Source organism: Euprymna scolopes, chromosome 40 (assembly GCF_053919585.1).
Source record: "Euprymna scolopes isolate OS-2025 chromosome 40, ASM5391958v1, whole genome shotgun sequence".
Taxonomy (NCBI): Eukaryota; Metazoa; Mollusca; class Cephalopoda; order Sepiida; family Sepiolidae; genus Euprymna; species Euprymna scolopes.
This window is the reverse complement of record NC_136521.1, coordinates 32,719,160-32,743,723: the sequence shown is the minus strand read 5'-3', so window position 1 is coordinate 32,743,723 and position 24,564 is coordinate 32,719,160.

The window sequence follows — 24,564 nt, the reverse complement described above, 5'->3', positions numbered from 1 at the left end:
AAAATTGTAGGGTCTGCGTTCGCGCCTGGTCCACCAAGTATGAAAATAAAAAATTTAAAAATGAAAAAAAATGTTTACAAGGGTTTTTGATATAGATGTACATAAGAATATTTTGAAAAGTATGTTTTAACTATAATAAGGATGGTATAATAAAGTTGTGGGGTCTGCGTTCGCGCCTGGCCTCCATAGACTGGAAATAGGCACAAACTTTAATAAAACATTTCATATCTATCTGCGTAAGTATACTTTGATAATTATGTTTCAGTTTGAAGAAATATGGTATAATAAAATTATGGGGTGTTCGTTCGCGCCTGACCTTCATAGAATGGAAATATGTTACGAAGTTTAACAAGTGTTTTTTAATATAGATCCACAGAATATTGTGATAAGTGTTTCAGTGTGAACAGGTATGGCATAAGAAATTATGGGGTTTATCTATTTTATTTTTACTTTCATCATATTTTCCTTTGGTTTTGATACCCCCAAATTCGAAGCCATCTCTTTACAACTCTTCCTTTTCATAACCTATCATACTTTCATAAATCAGAGTCCATTTTCTGTAGGCTGTTTTTGAACCCAGTCAACGACGAGTACTTTTGCTACTATTATATATATATATATATATATATATATATATATATATACAGATAGAGAGAGAGATAGAGAGAGAGAGAGATCCATCTATATATCTATAAAAGTGAACGTATCTGTGTATCTGTGTATCTGTGTGCATCACCCTACGCAATAACTCTATCAATTTTTAGTCTACAGACTCGAAATTTTATATACACGATACTGAGATTTCGGAAAATCGATGTGATCGGTTTTTCGCCAGAAATTTTGCGATTAAGGGGTCAAAGTTCAACGATTTGACTTTTGAGAACTCTACCAAACTCCTCCGATAATTTCGGATCGACGCACTTGAAATTTTAGATATAGGTTCCTTGGACATGGATCTAACTTAATAACTTGATTTGAGCCCAAAACAATAAATTTTAAGGGGTCATAATAGGGATGAAAGTTTTAAAAAATTGATCTCTGCAGTCTCTTCCAAATTACTCAGACAATTTCTGGTCTAAATATTTGAAATTTTACATAAAGGCTATTCAGAGATAGGGCAAGTTTTTTCATCAGTTTGAGTCGAAAATTTTTAGTTACCAATATATAAATGTATGTATGTAGTATGTCTGTTTGCATGTCTGCCTTGAACTTTCAATAGAGGCGACTGATTTTACCAAGATCAGTATCGCTTTAAAGTTCGACCTTTCATACGACAAATATCGAAAAATAGGCAAAAAAAACATTAATATCTTCCCCTTCAACTAGGCACTTTTCTCCAGGGGGAATCACTTTTTTCGACGATATTTTTGAAATTTATTTTCTCCTTTAGATTGTCTAGCCTTAATTTAAAAAAGTGTCGCTTCCGGTTTGGCGGTGGTCGTAACAGCATAAACGTTAGATTTTACCCCGTTCTTTTCCTCCTTTGCGATATGGGTTCCTACTACCACTTTTTTTTTTTTTTTTTTTTTTTTTTGCTCAACATACACATCCAAACACCTGGGCAACGCCGGGCGCCCATGCTAGTAAATCTATATTCCAAATTTTAAGATGTTGTCCATCTTATCGTTTACTTTTTTCAGCCTATATATATATATATATATATACATATATATATACATATATATATATATATATATACATATATATATATATATGTATATATATTAGTTTCAAACCAGTGATACATTATTTTAATAATGTTTAATCTCTGATGAAAAGAGCACATCTATGAAGATCCATGGATTAAGGATTTGCTTTAGTTTGATGGATCTATAAATATTATACTTTATTCAAATTTACTTTCATCATTTAGAACAGTTTAAAATTAAACATTTATAAAATAAAAGAGACAGAATAAAAAAAGTGCTAGCATCAAATTTTTTTTTTCAATGCCATAGTTATCTTCTAAATGTATCATATCTCAACCGAAGCTCATATAACTTACAGAATGGAAGGTATGCGTATAGCCATGAATAAAACACACACCTTTGCTCCTACATGCCCAGAACATTACGAATACTCAAATCAAATCAATCTCGACACACACACATACACACACACACACACACACACACACACACTCATCGGCCAAACATGGGTAAACAAATACCTACCCACATATATATTTCGCCATATACTAAATGTTTACATACAAAGGTTAGAGGGAAACAATTTGCTATAGTACACACATCCACACACTTACTTGATTTCATATTCAAATATACGTTTGAATCAATAAAATTTTTAGTAGGTTTACTGAAACATCTCAAATTGCACAGTCACTTAAACTTAATACAAATTCATACTCAGACACCGTAATTAGATTTAACTGGTGCTTACTAAACATATTAATTTCATACTAAAAAGCATAAATAAAAAAATATATAAATGTTTTTCAAGGCTTATATTTCAAGAGAATATAATATTTTAATCTTACCAAATAAAAATTAATGTCCGAATCAAACAAGTGACACAATCTGATAAAACTTATTAATTTCCTACTAGCATAATAAAATAGGGTTTAAGTAACCAGTTTTTTTTATTCAGTTATCACTATTCTAATTATTAAAATCTATGTTGAAATTTATAATTATATAAGTTTTAGTATTTTTTAGTAGCATATATTCTAATGCTGTTAAATATTAAATGTATGGGTACATGTGAGTGTATATATATATATATATATATATATATATATATATATGGATCTAACTTAATAATTCGATTTGAGCTCAAAACAATAAATATTAAGGGGTCATAATAGGGTTCAAACTTTAAAACAAATTGACCTTTTTTTTTTAATTTTTTTTTTTTTTTTTTTGTTTTTTGTTTTTTTTGCTCACCCGGGCACACATGCTAGTATATTTTTTTTCTTGTCAATTTAAAGAGAAAAGTATCGGCATTTGCTTGGTAATAAACAAAGAATGAGGAATATTGAAAACAAAGTATATATATATATATATATATATATATATATATATATATATATATATATATATATATATATATATATATATATATATACAATTTAACTAACTTTCTTGGATTTGCATGTTTGGATTTACAAAGAGTAAAAAAACATATTTAATTTTAAAAAGGAAGCACAAAATAAGTGGATAGTCCTTAATCCTCAGAGTTTCGAAGAAATACTTTCATTCTCATCAGAGGGTAGGATTCAGCAAAATGCGGGATCGGATTTTGCTTGTAAAAGTATTTGATGAACCTGCAAGTAAGTCATAGATCTTACTTGATAACAAAAAGTGAAGCAGAGGGAATATGATGAAGAAAAGGGTGATTTCACGTGAATGGATAGTCTGGTGAAAGGTAAAGTATCCAATGACGGTAAAATCCAAAAATGCAAATCCAAGAAAGTTAGTTAAATTGTATATTGTTTATATATAATCTCTCACATTCTTAAAATCCTATCATAAGTTACTCGCTTGGTTAGCATTGCTGGATGGCATCGTCCTTTCGAGTTAAAACTCCTACTTGTGAGACATCAGCATGTCTTAATCAAGATAGAGGGTTCATCTCTGTCAGATAATTAATGCGCTCTCAGATACCAACCTGGAAATTATTACGACTCGGCGCGGTAGATACATGACGAGAACTGGTGTGTCAACGTGATTGTGCCATATATATATATATATATATATATATATATATATATATATATATATATATATATATATATATATATATGCGAAACTCGAGTCTTGGACTTCCGGTTCATTGGCTGTTATGGCTCTTGTGAGCTGCGATGTGGTTTGGCTGTGGAATTTATTATATATATAATCTCTCACATTCTGAAAATCCTATCATAAGTTACTCGCTTGCTAAGCATTGCTGGATGGCATCGTCCTTTCGAGTTAAAACTCCTACTTTTGAGACATCGGCTTGGGGTTATTAGCTGGTCGGATGACCGCGTCCCTTGTCGAGACGAAGTAGGTTTATTTCACAGTCGGATCTCGGCGCGGTTTGCTTGATCTGTGTTGGTTAATTGAAATTCTTGTGTGCGGGGCATTTGCTCAGTCGGTAGAGTGCTTGCCTCGCATGCAAGAGGTTAGGGTTTCGTATCCTGAGTTCGGATATGTGTAACTGATGAGCCCAAATGAGGGCGAAACTCGAGTGTTGGACTTACGGTTCGTTGACTGTCATGGCTCTTGTGGGCTGCGACGTTGTTTGGCTGTGGAATTTATATATATATATATATATATATATATACATATATATATATATATATATATACTAGCCTGAGTGCCCGGCGTTTCCCGGGTGTTTTGAGGTGTATGCTAAGCAAAAATAACAATCCAAACAAATTGGTTAAGTTTCCATTTCCACAAGTACACTCCAAGGGAATCGCGTAATTGGAAGGTGGTTAAAAGTAATCCAAAAGGCAGAAATCCGTGGAATAATTCACAAATAGGTACAAGGAATTCCAATGGGAAAGAGTTCCAATATATTAATAAAAGAAGGAAAAGGGAATGAGTTTAAATAATATTATTAAAAGGAAGATAAAATGTGCGTAGAAAAAAGAATTTAAAACGACTGTCAAGGCTGGGCTAATTTTGGAAGAATACACACACACACATAGCAATATAGAGAATAAATGACAAAAAACTATATTCCAAAATTCATGATGTTGACAATCTTATAATTTATTCCTTTAATTCAGTTGACTTATATAATTCTTGACAGTATCTGTTTCGTAGCGTAAAAGCAATCATTTAATTATTATATCAATCAGGGAATCTATTATTCCCTTAACTCATCTGAAGAAATAGTAAGATCAATCCGTCAAAAGGGAAATAAAGCGTGATTTAAATCCGAAAATTTGCAGAGAAGCTGCATATACCTTTAATATGTTTCCATTACACCATTATATATATATATATATATATATATATATATATATATATATAGGTAATTTATAAAATATATATGGCGATTAAGCTACACTGAATATTCTGCGTTTCATCCAACTATAGGATTCGTCAGGCTTAATCGCCATATATATTTTATAAATTACCAACTAGCTCTACCTACGTATTGAGCACTTTTGAAGTAAATACTTAAAGTTTACGCATAAATCTATACTTTCATATATTAAATTTATGCGAATAAATGAAGTAGTTATATATATATATATATATATATATATATATATATATATATATATATATATATATGATATATATTATATATATATGATATATATTATATATATAATTTATTTCTATTCGCGAGCCAGTTCATGTTTGTTTGTTTTCATGTGCATGAATTTTTCAATAAAATATCTCTTCTCTCGTAGAAAAAAAAACTGTATATATATATATATACATATATATATATATATATATATATATAAAGAGTATCAGAATTATTCACTAATATATATTATGTATACATGTGTATATGTATATATATACTTTATAATATATATATATATATATATAAAGAGTATCAGAATTATTCACTAATATATATTATGTATACATATGTATATGTATATATATACTTTATAATATATATATATATATATATATAGCTAAATTGTATATATATATATATATATATATATATATATATATATATATATATATATATATATATATATATACTTTGTTTTCAATATTCCTCATTCTTTGTTTATTACCAAGCAAATGCCGATACTTTTCCCTTTAAATTGACAAGAAAATGGCGTTTTCTTTTTTCTCTCTCTTCGTCATCTTAATTGACGAGAAAAGGAAAGGAGAAAGATAAACGAAGGAAATGTTGTTATTATCTTCCTTGTTTTTCTCGCATTTTTCGATCTCGATTGCGACTTGTTTTGCCGCCTCGATTATTGACCGACTCGCGGCGAATAAAGTGTGTTTACTTGATCCGGCGATCTCCAGAATAAAGAGGGCAAAAAGAAAATCGAGATAAACAAAAGGTCAAAATAGCGTTCTTAATTGGTCAAACAACAGCGAGATTTGCCATTTATGAAGAACTCATTCAAACAAACCAACATTAACAACTGCAATAGTGACAATAATAATATTAATAATAACAACTGCAGTAGTGACAATAATAATATTAATAATAACAACTGCAATAGTGACAATAATAATATTAATAATAACAACTGCAATAGTGACAATAATAATATTAATAATAACAACTGCAATAGTGACAATAATAATATTAATAATAACAACTGCAGTAGTGACAATAATAATATTAATAATAACAACTGCAATAGTGACAATAATAATATTAATAATAACAACTGCAATAGTGACAATAATAATATTAATAATAACAACTGCAGTAGTGACAATAATAATATTAATAATAACAACTGCAATAGTGACAATAATAATATTAATAATAACAACTGCAGTAGTGACAATAATAATATTAATAATAACAACTGCAATAGTGACAATAATAATATTAATAATAACAACTGCAATAGTGACAATAATAATATTAATAATAACAACTGCAGTAGTGACAATAATAATATTAATAATAACAACTGCAATAGTGACAATAATAATATTAATAATAACAACTGCAATAGTGACAATAATAATATTAATAATAACAACTGCAGTAGTGACAATAATAATATTAATAATAACAACTGCAATAGTGACAATAATAATATTAATAATAACAACTGCAGTAGTGACAATAATAATATTAATAATAACAACTGCAATAGTGACAATAATAATATTAATAATAACAACTGCAATAGTGACAATAATAATATTAATAATAACAACTGCAGTAGTGACAATAATAATATTAATAATAACAACTGCAATAGTGACAATAATAATATTAATAATAACAACTGCAGTAGTGACAATAATAATATTAATAATAACAACTGCAATAGTGACAATAATAATATTAATAATAACAACTGCAGTAGTGACAATAATAATATTAATAATAACAACTGCAATAGTGACAATAATAATATTAATAATAACAACTGCAATAGTGACAATAATAATATTAATAATAACAACTGCAATAGTGACAATAATAATATTAATAATAACAACTGCAGTAGTGACAATAATAATATTAATAATAACAACTGCAATAGTGACAATAATAATATTAATAATAACAACTGCAATAGTGACAATAATAATATTAATAATAACAACTGCAGTAGTGACAATAATAATATTAATAATAACAACTGCAATAGTGACAATAATAATATTAATAATAACAACTGCAGTAGTGACAATAATAATATTAATAATAACAACTGCAATAGTGACAATAATAATATTAATAATAACAACTGCAGTAGTGACAATAATAATATTAATAATAACAACTGCAATAGTGACAATAATAATATTAATAATAACAACTGCAATAGTGACAATAATAATATTAATAATAACAACTGCAATAGTGACAATAATAATATTAATAATAACAACTGCAGTAGTGACAATAATAATATTAATAATAACAACTGCAATAGTGACAATAATAATATTAATAATAACAACTGCAATAGTGACAATAATAATATTAATAATAACAACTGCAATAGTGACAATAATAATATTAATAATAACAACTGCAATAGTGACAATAATAATATTAATAATAACAACTGCAATAGTGACAATAATAATATTAATAATAACAACTGCAATAGTGACAATAATAATATTAATAATAACAACTGCAATAGTGACAATAATAATATTAATAATAACAACTGCAATAGTGACAATAATAATATTAATAATAACAACTGCAATAGTGACAATAATAATATTAATAATAACAACTGCAATAGTGACAATAATAATATTAATAATAACAACTGCAATAGTGACAATAATAATATTAATAATAACAACTGCAATAGTGACAATAATAATATTAATAATAACAACTGCAATAGTGACAATAATAATATTAATAATAACAACTGCAATAGTGACAATAATAATATTAATAATAACAACTGCAATAGTGACAATAATAATATTAATAATAACAACTGCAATAGTGACAATAATAATATTAATAATAACAACTGCAATAGTGACAATAATAATATTAATAATAACAACTGCAATAGTGACAATAATAATATTAATAATAACAACTGCAATAGTGACAATAATAATATTAATAATAACAACTGCAATAGTGACAATAATAATATTAATAATAACAACTGCAATAGTGACAATATTAATATTAATAATAACAACTGCAATAGTGACAATAATAATATTAATAATAACAACTGCAGTAGTGACAATAATAATATTAATAATAACAACTGCAATAGTGACAATAATAATATTAATAATAACAACTGCAATAGTGACAATAATAATATTAATAATAACAACTGCAATAGTGACAATAATAATATTAATAATAACAACTGCAATAGTGACAATAATAATATTAATAATAACAACTGCAGTAGTGACAATAATAATATTAATAATAACAACTGCAATAGTGACAATAATAATATTAATAATAACAACTGCAGTAGTGACAATAATAATATTAATAATAACAACTGCAATAGTGACAATAATAATATTAATAATAACAACTGCAATAGTGACAATAATAATATTAATAATAACAACTGCAATAGTGACAATAATAATATTAATAATAACAACTGCAATAGTGACAATAATAATATTAATAATAACAACTGCAATAGTGACAATAATAATATTAATAATAACAACTGCAATAGTGACAATAATAATATTAATAATAACAACTGCAATAGTGACAATAATAATATTAATAATAACAACTGCAATAGTGACAATAATAATATTAATAATAACAACTGCAATAGTGACAATAATAATATTAATAATAACAACTGCAATAGTGACAATAATAATATTAATAATAACAACTGCAATAGTGACAATAATAATATTAATAATAACAACTGCAGTAGTGACAATAATAATATAAATAATAACAACTGCAATAGTGACAATAATAATATTAATAATAACAACTGCAATAGTGACAATAATAATATTAATAATAACAACTGCAATAGTGACAATAATAATATTAATAATAACAACTGCAATAGTGACAATAATAATATTAATAATAACAACTGCAGTAGTGACAATAATAATATTAATAATAACAACTGCAGTAGTGACAATAATAATATTAATAATAACAACTGCAGTAGTGACAATAATAATATTAATAATAACAACTACAATAGTGACAATAATAATATTAATAATAACAACTGCAATAGTGACAATAATAATATTAATAATAACAACTGCAGTAGTGACAATAATAATATTAATAATAACAACTGCAGTAGTGACAATAATAATATTAATAATAACAACTGCAGTAGTGACAATAATAATATTAATAATAACAACTGCAATAGTGACAATAATAATATTAATAATAACAACTGCAGTAGTGACAATAATAATATTAATAATAACAACTGCAATAGTGACAATAATAATATTAATAATAACAACTGCAATAGTGACAATAATAATATTAATAATAACAACTGCAATAGTGACAATAATAATATTAATAATAACAACTGCAATAGTGACAATAATAATATTAATAATAACAACTGCAATAGTGACAATAATAATATTAATAATAACAACTGCAATAGTGACAATAATAATATTAATAATAACAACTGCAATAGTGACAATAATAATATTAATAATAACAACTGCAATAGTGACAATAATAATATTAATAATAACAACTGCAGTAGTGACAATAATAATATTAATAATAACAACTGCAATAGTGACAATAATAATATTAATAATAACAACTGCAGTAGTGACAATAATAATATTAATAATAACAACTGCAATAGTGACAATAATAATATTAATAATAACAACTGCAGTAGTGACAATAATAATATTAATAATAACAACTGCAATAGTGACAATAATAATATTAATAATAACAACTGCAATAGTGACAATAATAATATTAATAATAACAACTGCAATAGTGACAATAATAATATTAATAATAACAACTGCAGTAGTGACAATAATAATATTAATAATAACAACTGCAATAGTGACAATAATAATATTAATAATAACAACTGCAATAGTGACAATAATAATATTAATAATAACAACAGCAATAGTGACAATAATAATATTAATAATAACAACTGCAGTAGTGACAATAATAATATTAATAATAACAACTGCAGTAGTGACAATAATAATATTAATAATAACAACTGCAATAGTGACAATAATAATATTAATAATAACAACTGCAGTAGTGACAATAATAATATTAATAATAACAACTGCAGTAGTGACAATAATAATATTAATAATAACAACTGCAGTCGTGACAATAATAATATTAATAATAACAACTGCAATAGTGACAATAATAATATTAATAATAACAACTGCAATAGTGACAATAATAAAATTAATAATAACAACTGCAGTAGTGACAATAATAATATTAATAATAACAACTGCAGTAGTGACAATAATAATATTAATAATAACAACTGCAATAGTGACAATAATAATATTAATAATAACAACTGCAATAGTGACAATAATAATATTAATAATAACAACTGCAGTAGTGACAATAATAATATTAATAATAACAACTGCAGTAGTGACAATAATAATATTAATAATAACAACTGCAGTAGTGACAATAATAATATTAATAATAACAACTGCAATAGTGACAATAATAATATTAATAATAACAACTGCAGTAGTGACAATAATAATATTAATAATAACAACTGCAGTAGTGACAATAATAATATTAATAATAACAACTGCAGTAGTGACAATAATAATATTAATAATAACAACTGCAATAGTGACAATAATAATATTAATAATAACAACTGCAATAGTGACAATAATAATATTAATAATAACAACTGCAGTAGTGACAATAATAATATTAATAATAACAACTGCAGTAGTGACAATAACAATATTAATAATAACAACTGCAGTAGTGACAATAATAATATTAATAATAACAACTGCAATAGTGACAATAATAATATTAATAATAACAACTGCAGTAGTGACAATAATAATATTAATAATAACAACTGCAATAGTGACAATAATAATATTAATAATAACAACTGCAATAGTGACAATAATAATATTAATAATAACAACTGCAATAGTGACAATAATAATATTAATAATAACAACTGCAATAGTGACAATAATAATATTAATAATAACAACTGCAATAGTGACAATAATAATATTAATAATAACAACTGCAATAGTGACAATAATAATATTAATAATAACAACTGCAATAGTGACAATAATAATATTAATAATAACAACTGCAGTAGTGACAATAATAATATTAATAATAACAACTGCAGTAGTGACAATAATAATATTAATAATAACAACTGCAATAGTGACAATAATAATATTAATAATAACAACAGCAATAGTGACAATAATAATATTAATAATAACAACTGCAGTAGTGACAATAATAATATTAATAATAACAACTGCAGTAGTGACAATAATAATATTAATAATAACAACTGCAATAGTGACAATAATAATATTAATAATAACAACTGCAGTAGTGACAATAATAATATTAATAATAACAACTGCAATAGTGACAATAATAATATTAATAATAACAACTGCAATAGTGACAATAATAATATTAATAATAACAACTGCAATAGTGACAATAATAATATTAATAATAACAACTGCAATAGTGACAATAATAATATTAATAATAACAACTGCAATAGTGACAATAATAATATTAATAATAACAACTGCAGTAGTGACAATAATAATATTAATAATAACAACTGCAATAGTGACAATAATAATATTAATAATAACAACTGCAATAGTGACAATAATAATATTAATAATAACAACTGCAGTAGTGACAATAATAATATTAATAATAACAACTGCAGTAGTGACAATAATAATATTAATAATAACAACTGCAATAGTGACAATAATAATATTAATAATAACAACTGCAGTAGTGACAATAATAATATTAATAATAACAACTGCAGTAGTGACAATAATAATATTAATAATAACAACTGCAATAGTGACAATAATAATATTAATAATAACACCTGCAGTAGTTACAATAATAATATTAATAATAACAACTGCAATAGTGACAATAATAATATTAATAATAACAACTGCAATAGTGACAATAATAATATTAATAATAACAACTGCAGTAGTGACAATAATAATATTAATAATAACAACTGCAATAGTGACAATAATAATATTAATAATAACAACTGCAATAGTGACAATAATAATATTAATAATAACAACTGCAATAGTGACAATAATAATATTAATAATAACAACTGCAATAGTGACAATAATAATATTAATAATAACAACTGCAATAGTGACAATAATAATATTAATAATAACAACTGCAATAGTGACAATAATAATATTAATAATAACAACTGCAATAGTGACAATAATAATATTAATAATAACAACTGCAATAGTGACAATAATAATATTAATAATAACAACTGCAATAGTGACAATAATAATATTAATAATAACAACTGCAGTAGTGACAATAATAATATTAATAATAACAACTGCAATAGTGACAATAATAATATTAATAATAACAACTGCAATAGTGACAATAATAATATTAATAATAACAACTGCAATAGTGACAATAATAATATTAATAATAACAACTGCAATAGTGACAATAATAATATTAATAGTAACAACTGCAGTAGTGACAATAATAATATTAATAATAACAACTGCAGTAGTGACAATAATAATATTAATAATAACAACTGCAATAGTGACAATAATAATATTAATAATAACAACTGCAGTAGTGACAATAATAATATTAATAATAACAACTGCAATAGTGACAATAATAATATTAATAATAACAACTGCAATAGTGACAATAATAATATTAATAATAACAACTGCAATAGTGACAATAATAATATTAATAATAACAACTGCAATAGTGACAATAATAATATTAATAATAACAACTGCAATAGTGACAATAATAATATTAATAATAACAACTGCAGTAGTGACAATAATAATATTAATAATAACAACTGCAGTAGTGACAATAATAATATTAATAATAACAACTGCAATAGTCATAATAATAATATTAATAATAACAACTGCAATAGTGACAATAATAATATTAATAATAACAACTGCAATAGTGACAATAATAATATTAATAATAACAACTGCAATAGTGACAATAATAATATTAATAATAACAACTGCAATAGTCATAATAATAATATTAATGATAACAACTGCAATAGTGACAATAATAATATTAATAATAACAACTGCAATAGTCATAATAATAATATTAATGATAACAACTGCAATAGTGACAATAATAATATTAATAATAACAACTGCAATAGTCATAATAATAATATTAATGATAACAACTGCAATAGTGACAATAATAATATTAATAATAACAACTGCAATAGTCATAATAATAATATTAATGATAACAACTGCAATAGTGACAATAATAATATTAATAATAACAACTGCAATAGTCATAATAATAATATTAATGATAACAACTGCAATAGTGACAATAATAATATTAATAATAACAACTGCAATAGTCATAATAATAATATTAATAATAACAACTGCAATAGTGACAATAATAATATTAATAATAACAACTGCAATAGTGACAATAATAATATTAATAATAACAACTGCAATAGTCATAATAATAATATTAATGATAACAACTGCAATAGTGACAATAATAATATTAATAATAACAACTGCAATAGTGACAATAATAATATTAATAATAACAACTGCAATAGTGACAATAATAATATTAATAATAACAACTGCAATAGTGACAATAATAATATTAATAATAACAACTGCAGTAGTGACAATAATAATATTAATAATAACAACTGCAGTAGTGACAATAATAATATTAATAATAACAACTGCAATAGTGACAATAATAATATTAATAATAACAACTGCAGTAGTGACAATAATAATATTAATAATAACAACTGCAATAGTGACTATAATAATATTAATAATAACAACTGCAATAGTGACAATAATAATATTAATAATAACAACTGCAATAGTGACAATAATAATATTAATAATAACAACTGCAATAGTGACAATAATAATATTAATAATAACAACTGCAATAGTGACAATAATAATATTAATAATAACAACTGCAATAGTCATAATAATAATATTAATAATAACAACTGCAATAGTCATAATAATAATAATAATAATAACAACTGCAATAGTGACAATAATAATATTAATAATAACAACTGCAATAGTGACAATAATAATATTAATAATAACAACTGCAATAGTGACAATAATAATATTAATAATAACAACTGCAATAGTGACAATAATAATATTAATAATAACAACTGCAATAGTGACAATAATAATATTAATAATAACAACTGCAATAGTGACAATAATAATATTAATAATAACAACTGCAATAGTGACAATAATAATATTAATAATAACAACTGCAATAGTGACAATAATAATATTAATAATAACAACTGCAATAGTGACAATAATAATATTAATAATAACAACTGCAATAGTCATAATAATAATATTAATAATAACAACTGCAATAGTCATAATAATAATATTAATAATAACAACTGCAATAGTGACAATAATAATATTAATAATAACAACTGCAATAGTGACAATAATAATATTAATAATAACAACTGCAATAGTCATAATAATAATATTAATGATAACAACTGCAATAGTGACAATAATAATATTAATAATAACAACTGCAATAGTCATAATAATAATATTAATGATAACAACTGCAATAGTGACAATAATAATATTAATAATAACAACTGCAATAGTGACAATAATAATATTAATAATAACAACTGCAATAGTCATAATAATAATATTAATGATAACAACTGCAATAGTGACAATAATAATATTAATAATAACAACTGCAATAGTCATAATAATAATATTAATGATAACAACTGCAATAGTGACAATAATAATATTAATAATAACAACTGCAATAGTCATAATAATAATATTAATAATAACAACTGCAATAGTGACAATAATAATATTAATAATAACAACTGCAATAGTGACAATAATAATATTAATAATAACAACTGCAATAGTCATAATAATAATATTAATGATAACAACTGCAATAGTGACAATAATAATATTAATAATAACAACTGCAATAGTGACAATAATAATATTAATAATAACAACTGCAATAGTGACAATAATAATATTAATAATAACAACTGCAATAGTGACAATAATAATATTAATAATAACAACTGCAATAGTGACAATAATAATATTAATAATAACAACTGCAATAGTGACAATAATAATATTAATAATAACAACTGCAGTAGTGACAATAATAATATTAATAATAACAACTGCAGTAGTGACAATAATAATATTAATAATAACAACTGCAATAGTGACAATAATAATATTAATAATAACAACTGCAGTAGTGACAATAATAATATTAATAATAACAACTGCAATAGTGACTATAATAATATTAATAATAACAACTGCAATAGTGACAATAATAATATTAATAATAACAACTGCAATAGTGACAATAATAATATTAATAATAACAACTGCAATAGTGACAATAATAATATTAATAATAACAACTGCAATAGTGACAATAATAATATTAATAATAACAACTGCAATAGTCATAATAATAATATTAATAATAACAACTGCAATAGTCATAATAATAATAATAATAATAACAACTGCAATAGTGACAATAATAATATTAATAATAACAACTGCAATAGTGACAATAATAATATTAATAATAACAACTGCAATAGTGACAATAATAATATTAATAATAACAACTGCAATAGTGACAATAATAATATTAATAATAACAACTGCAATAGTGACAATAATAATATTAATAATAACAACTGCAATAGTGACAATAATAATATTAATAATAACAACTGCAATAGTGACAATAATAATATTAATAATAACAACTGCAATAGTGACAATAATAATATTAATAATAACAACTGCAATAGTGACAATAATAATATTAATAATAACAACTGCAATAGTGATAATAATAATATTAATAATAACAACTGCAATAGTCATAATAATAATATTAATAATAACAACTGCAATAGTGACAATAATAATATTAATAATAACAACTGCAATAGTGACAATAATAATATTAATAATAACAACTGCAATAGTGACAATAATAATATTAATAATAACAACTGCAATAGTGACAATAATAATATTAATAATAACAACTGCAATAGTGACAATAATAATATTAATAATAACAACTGCAATAGTGACAATAATAATATTAATAATAACAACTGCAATAGTGACAATAATAATATTAATAATAACAACTGCAATAGTCATAATAATAATATTAATAATAACAACTGCAATAGTGACAATAATAATATTAATAATAACAACTGCAATAGTGACAATAATAATATTAATAATAACAACTGCAATAGTCATAATAATAATATTAATAATAACAACTGCAATAGTGACAATAATAATATTAATAATAACAACTGCAATAGTGACAATAATAATATTAATAATAAAAACTGCAATAGTGACAATAATAATATTAATAATAACAACTGCAATAGTGACAATAATAATATTAATAATAACAACTGCAATAGTCATAATAATAATATTAATAATAACAACTGCAATAGTCATAATAATAATATTAATAATAACAACTGCAATAGTGACAATAATAATATTAATAATAACAACTGCAATAGTGACAATAATAATATTAATAATAACAACTGCAATAGTGACAATAATAATATTAATAATAACAACTGCAATAGTGACAATAATAATATTAATAATAACAACTGCAATAGTGACAATAATAATATTAATAATAACAACTGCAATAGTGACAATAATAATATTAATAATAACAACTGCAATAGTGACAATAATAATATTAATAATAACAACTGCAATAGTGACAATAATAATATTAATAATAACAACTGCAATAGTCATAATAATAATATTAATAATAACAACTGCAATAGTGACAATAATAATATTAATAATAACAACTGCAATAGTCATAATAATAATATTAATAATAACAACTGCAATAGTCATAATAATAATATTAATAATAACAACTGCAATAGTGACAATAATAATATTAATAATAACAACTGCAATAGTTACAATAATAATATTAATAATAACAACTGCAATAGTCATAATAATAATATTAATAATAACAACTGCAATAGTCATAATAATAATATTAATAATAACAACTGCAATAGTCATAATAATAATATTAATAATAACAACTGCAATAGTCATAATAATAATATTAATAATAACAACTGCAATAGTGACAATAATAATATTAATAATAACAACTGCAATAGTGACAATAATAATATTAATAATAACAACTGCAATAGTCATAATAATAATATTAATAATAAAAACTGCAGTAGTGACAATAATAATATTAATAATAACAACTGCAATAGTGACAATAATAATATTAATAATAACAACTGCAATAGTGACAATAATAATATTAATAATAACAACTGCAATAGTGACAATAATAATATTAATAATAACAACTGCAGTAGTGACAATAATAATATTAATAATAACAACTGCAATAGTCATAATAATAATATTAATAATAACAACTGCAATAGTCATAATAATAATATTAATAATAACAACTGCAATAGTGACAATAATAATATTAATAATAACAACTGCAATAGTGACAATAATAATATTAATAATAACAACTGCAATAGTGACAATAATAATATTAATAATAACAACTGCAGTAGTGACAATAATAATATTAATAATAACAACTGCAATAGTGACAATAATAATATTAATAATAACAACTGCAATAGTGACAATAATAATATTAATAATAACAACTGCAGTAGTGACAATAATAATATTAATAATAACAACTGCAGTAGTGACAATAATAATATTAATAATAACAACTGCAATAGTGACAATAATAATATTAATAATAACAACTGCAATAGTGACAATAATAATATTAATAATAACAACTGCAATAGTGACAATAATAATATTAATAATAACAACTGCAATAGTGACAATAATAATATTAATAATAACAACTGCAATAGTCATAATAATAATATTAATGATAACAACTGCAATAGTGACAATAATAATATTAATAATAACAACTGCAATAGTGACAATAATAATATTAATAATAACAACTGCAATAGTCATAATAATAATATTAATGATAACAACTGCAATAGTGACAATAATAATATTAATAATAACAACTGCAATAGTGACAATAATAATATTAATAATAACAACTGCAATAGTGACAATAATAATATTAATAATAACAACTGCAATAGTGACAATAATAATATTAATAATAACAACTGCAATAGTGACAATAATAATATTAATAATAACAACTGCAATAGTGACAATAATAATATTAATAATAACAACTGCAGTAGTGACAATAATAATATTAATAATAACAACTGCAGTAGTGACAATAATAATATTAATAATAACAACTGCAATAGTGACAATAATAATATTAATAATAACAACTGCAATAGTGACAATAATAATATTAATAATAACAACTGCAATAGTGACAATAATAATATTAATAATAACAACTGCAATAGTGACAATAATAATATTAATAATAACAACTGCAATAGTCATAATAATAATATTAATGATAACAACTGCAATAGTGACAATAATAATATTAATAATAACAACTGCAGTAGTGACAATAATAATATTAATAATAACAACTGCAATAGTGACAATAATAATATTAATAATAACAACTGCAATAGTGACAATAATAATATTAATAATAACAACTGCAATAGTGACAATAATAATATTAATAATAACAACTGCAATAGTCATAATAATAATATTAATAATAACAACTGCAATAGTGACAATAATAATATTAATAATAACAACTGCAATAGTGACAATAATAATATTAATAATAACAACTGCAATAGTGACAATAATAATATTAATAATAACAACTGCAATAGTGACAATAATAATATTAATAATAACAACTGCAATAGTGACAATAATAATATTAATAATAACAACTGCAATAGTGACAATAATAATATTAATAATAACAACTGCAGTAGTGACAATAATAATATTAATAATAACAACTGCAATAGTGACAATAATAATATTAATAATAACAACTGCAATAGTGACAATAATAATATTAATAATAACAACTGCAATAGTGACAATAATAATATTAATAATAACAACTGCAATAGTGACAATAATAATATTAATAATAACAACTGCAATAGTCATAATAATAATATTAATAATAACAACTGCAATAGTGACAATAATAATATTAATAATAACAACTGCAATAGTGACAATAATAATATTAATAATAACAACTGCAATAGTGACAATAATAATATTAATAATAACAACTGCAGTAGTGACAATAATAATATTAATAATAACAACTGCAATAGTGACAATAATAATATTAATAATAACAACTGCAATAGTCATAATAATAATATTAATAATAACAACTGCAATAGTGACAATAATAATATTAATAATAACAACTGCAATAGTGACAATAATAATATTAATAATAACAACTGCAATAGTGACAATAATAATATTAATAATAACAACTGCAATAGTGACAATAATAATATTAATAATAACAACTGCAATAGTGACAATAATAATATTAATAATAACAACTGCAATAGTGACAATAATAATATTAATAATAACAACTGCAGTAGTGACAATAATAATATTAATAATAACAACTGCAATAGTGACAATAATAATATTAATAATAACAACTGCAATAGTCATAATAATAATATTAATAATAACAACTGCAATAGTGACAATAATAATATTAATAATAACAACTGCAATAGTGACAATAATAATATTAATAATAACAACTGCAATAGTGACAATAATAATATTAATAATAACAACTGCAGTAGTGACAATAATAATATTAATAATAACAACTGCAGTAGTGACAATAATAATATTAATAATAACAACTGCAATAGTGACAATAATAATATTAATAATAACAACTGCAATAGTGACAATAATAATATTAATAATAACAACTGCAATAGTGACAATAATAATATTAATAATAACAACTGCAATAGTGACAATAATAATATTAATAATAACAACTGCAATAGTCATAATAATAATATTAATGATAACAACTGCAATAGTGACAATAATAATATTAATAATAACAACTGCAGTAGTGACAATAATAATATTAATAATAACAACTGCAATAGTGACAATAATAATATTAATAATAACAACTGCAATAGTCATAATAATAATATTAATGATAACAACTGCAATAGTGACAATAATAATATTAATAATAACAACTGCAATAGTGACAATAATAATATTAATGATAACAACTGCAATAGTCATAATAATAATATTAATAATAACAACTGCAATAGTGACAATAATAATATTAATAATAACAACTGCAATAGTGACAATAATAATATTAATAATAACAACTGCAGTAGTGACAATAATAATATTAATAATAACAACTGCAATAGTGACAATAATAATATTAATAATAACAACTGCAATAGTCATAATAATAATATTAATGATAACAACTGCAATAGTGACAATAATAATATTAATAATAACAACTGCAATAGTGACAATAATAATATTAATGATAACAACTGCAATAGTCATAATAATAATATTAATAATAACAACTGCAATAGTGACAATAATAATATTAATAATAACAACTGCAATAGTGACAATAATAATATTAATAATAACAACTGCAATAGTGACAATAATAATATTAATAATAACAACCGCACGATAAATTTGAATATCACCCATCATTTCAGTGTCTCCAATTGAGAGATCGTTTTCGGATACTTATCGTCATTTTTACTGTTATATTTGAATTTATTTTTCGAGTCGCTTTCTCTTACAATTTCTTAAATGATGGAGATCTTCCCATGATTCCAATTTCTTTTTTATGCCGTACATAAGACATATTTAGTTATCTTTTCTCTCTCGACTCTGTTTTAGCCAGTATTGACCTACTAAGGTTGCTTCTTTCTCCTTCTTGCCCTATATAGCTGCCAGTTATATATATATATATATATATATATATATATATATATATATATATATATATATATCGGTTTTCTAAGTACGTGGGATGATGTATGACTTGTTTTCAACTGTTTCTGCATAATCTGATAGAATTTATACCATAAAAAGGCACTGTTGTCATATTTGAGTTGGTGAATCTATTTCATTTTAGGGTTTTTGATGAAGTGCAGAAACGTGATTTGATTAGTCCTGCCATTTCTATTTCTCAACAACATTTTTCTCACAGACGTGATGTTACTAATCTTGGTCTAATACTGCCATAGCGTGTATTCTTCAGAATTGTTTGATCTATTTCCTGTTTCCTTTGTACCAGCTCGTCTGACTTGTTAGTCTAGTGGTCTCTATCAATACGCTTTTCTGATATTTCATTGTAATACCGCTTCTTTTTCCAGTAGTTTTTTTGTGTGTGTGTGTGGAACTTTTTCTTGTTGACTGTTTTCTCGAATCTGCAGCTTTTTTGTTTTCAATACACGAGTCAATAGGCATCCACTCTGTTTGCGATCATCATGTGATATTGTTGTTATCATTTTTACAAAAAGTGGCTTCACTTATTGTCTGAGTCGTTTTCCACAAAAAAAGAAACGACACCGTACGTGATAATAATCCATAAGAAGGGAAAAATGCTAAACTGTAGATTTAATCCTTCAATGCAAAAACCGAACTACATAAACAATAAAAGTTAACCCTAACCCTAACCCTAACCCTAACTCACAAGAATGTTGAAACAGAAATAATAAAAACTGTTACACAAACTTAAGGGAAATGAAAGTGTCAGAAATCCTATAAACTGAACCCCATTTCGTAAATAGATAAAACACACTAATGATCATGAAATACCAAGAAAGATGGAACGACCGACGAAGAACAGTACCAACAAGATCTTCATTAAATGAATGTTAATAAAACTTATTGTCACTCAGATTCCAGAGAAGTCTACAGTAAATAGCCAAACTATATTTTTGGTTTTCGAGAATTTAGATTTTATTTTTAAAAGGTAGAGGTAATTATGTAAAATACGGGCTATTTTTTAGATAGGATTTTCACGATAATCCAATTTTTACCGTATTTTTTGTTTATTAAATTGTTTACGTTAACGTACAAAATAGTTAAAAAGCCACCCCCGTGTTAAGAATGTTTTTTTTTTAATATAATAATAACTAGCCTGGGTGTTTGTTGGTGTGTGTTGAGCCAAAAAAAGTGGCAATAGCCAGGCAGACTCGAACCCGTGACGTGAAGACTGAAAAGAAAGTGGAGGTGTGTGTAAAGGTGTTGGTTGAGCAACAAAAAAAAAAAAAAAAAAGGAAAAATGCTAGCGCAAAAAAAAGTGGTAGTAGAAAGGCAGGTTCGAACGCGTATCGCGAAGAAGGAAAAGAAAATGAAAACAAAGTGACGAGTTGGCTTTTGCGCCCATCGCCAAACCGGAAATGACTGTGGTTGTAATTACGGCTAGACAATCGAAAAGAGGCGATGACTTTCGAAAATATCGGAGAAAAAAAAAGAAAAGTGCCCAGTTGAGGGCGAAGGAATTAATGTTTGGGGCCAATTTTACGATATTTGTCCTCCGAAGGGTCGAACCTCAAAATGATACCGATCTAGTGAAAATCCGCCGCTTTGTTGAAGTTTTTGCGAGATATACATACATACATACGTACATACACACATACATTTAAACAGACAGGTAAGATTTATATTACAGATAACGTTATTTCAGCATGATGTGTATTTTGCATAAGTACTGAAAAATGTATAAATTTAAAACTCTTACGAACCGTTTCCATACATCTAAACTGTGCGCGTTTACTAGAAATTTCATTTTAATGCGTTTTACATAAGTTATTTACTTTTGGGGGTTTGGGGTGGAGATTGGAGGATTAAGAGTTCTTGAGTGTAAACTTTCTTCGGTAGTTTCCCGCAAGTACATTGAAAGTTTAAAATTTTTGCTTATTTTATTGCGACTCTCCCTAAAAGAATTGTCGAAATACTTGTAGATGCTCTTAAAGAAAAAGTAAATGACCTCGGTAATTTGTTTGTATTTTTCTCCTGTTAATGCACGCATACATTGTTCATGTCTCTGATTGTGACGTGATGCCTTCATAGTTGCCTAATATAGAAGTAAGTAGTTTCCTGGCACAGAGCCAAGAAGGAATTGCTTTTTCCCAGACATCTACAACAGGTGAACGGATAGGTTTATTATTGCCTGAGGCGTTTTTAATTGCAGATAAAATGCCGAAGGGACTACCAATTCTTTTCTTTTTTTTACGAGGGAGTCACCAATTGTGAAGACCCGCAAGCCATTCGAAAATATTCGGTGATCACTGTGAAAACAATATAGTGATCATTAATCGTAGAAATTATATAGAATTTAATTATGTAAGGTGATGCCTCAATAAGAATTTGTTTACATTGGACTTAAAGACGACGATGTTGTAATCAGCTAGAAAGCAAGCCACTGGAACAGAGTTCCACGGGCGAGCAGTTCTGGGAAAGAAGCTTTGTTTATGGAATTTGCGTTTTGATTTAAGCGGATAGAGAAAGGGGGAAATTGTTGTTAGTGGTTGTAGCTAGACGAGTGCATTTTGTGAAATTTTGGCAAGGGAAGACCATAGATTAAAGTTCAGACAAGCACTGGCCATGAAAATAATGATAACGAAGAGACAGGCTCACAACGTTTATTCTGTAGAAAAGGGACTGCAGAGAGGAGAAAGAGCATCACTTATTAGGTTTGAACTCTGTCAAGGCGATATAAGATGCTCCGAATAGGTCATCCTCATATGTGGTTTCAGTACTCTATTTTAGGATTATTTGACTCTTGTGCAGGTAGAGGATTGCCTTGAGGGTGAAATACTTTATGGAGCGGTAGAATGGCGTAACCACTTTTCCAACGACTTTGGCAACAGATTTGATTCTTCCATTTAAGTTCATGAATGAAGGTCAGTTCCAGAAGCTT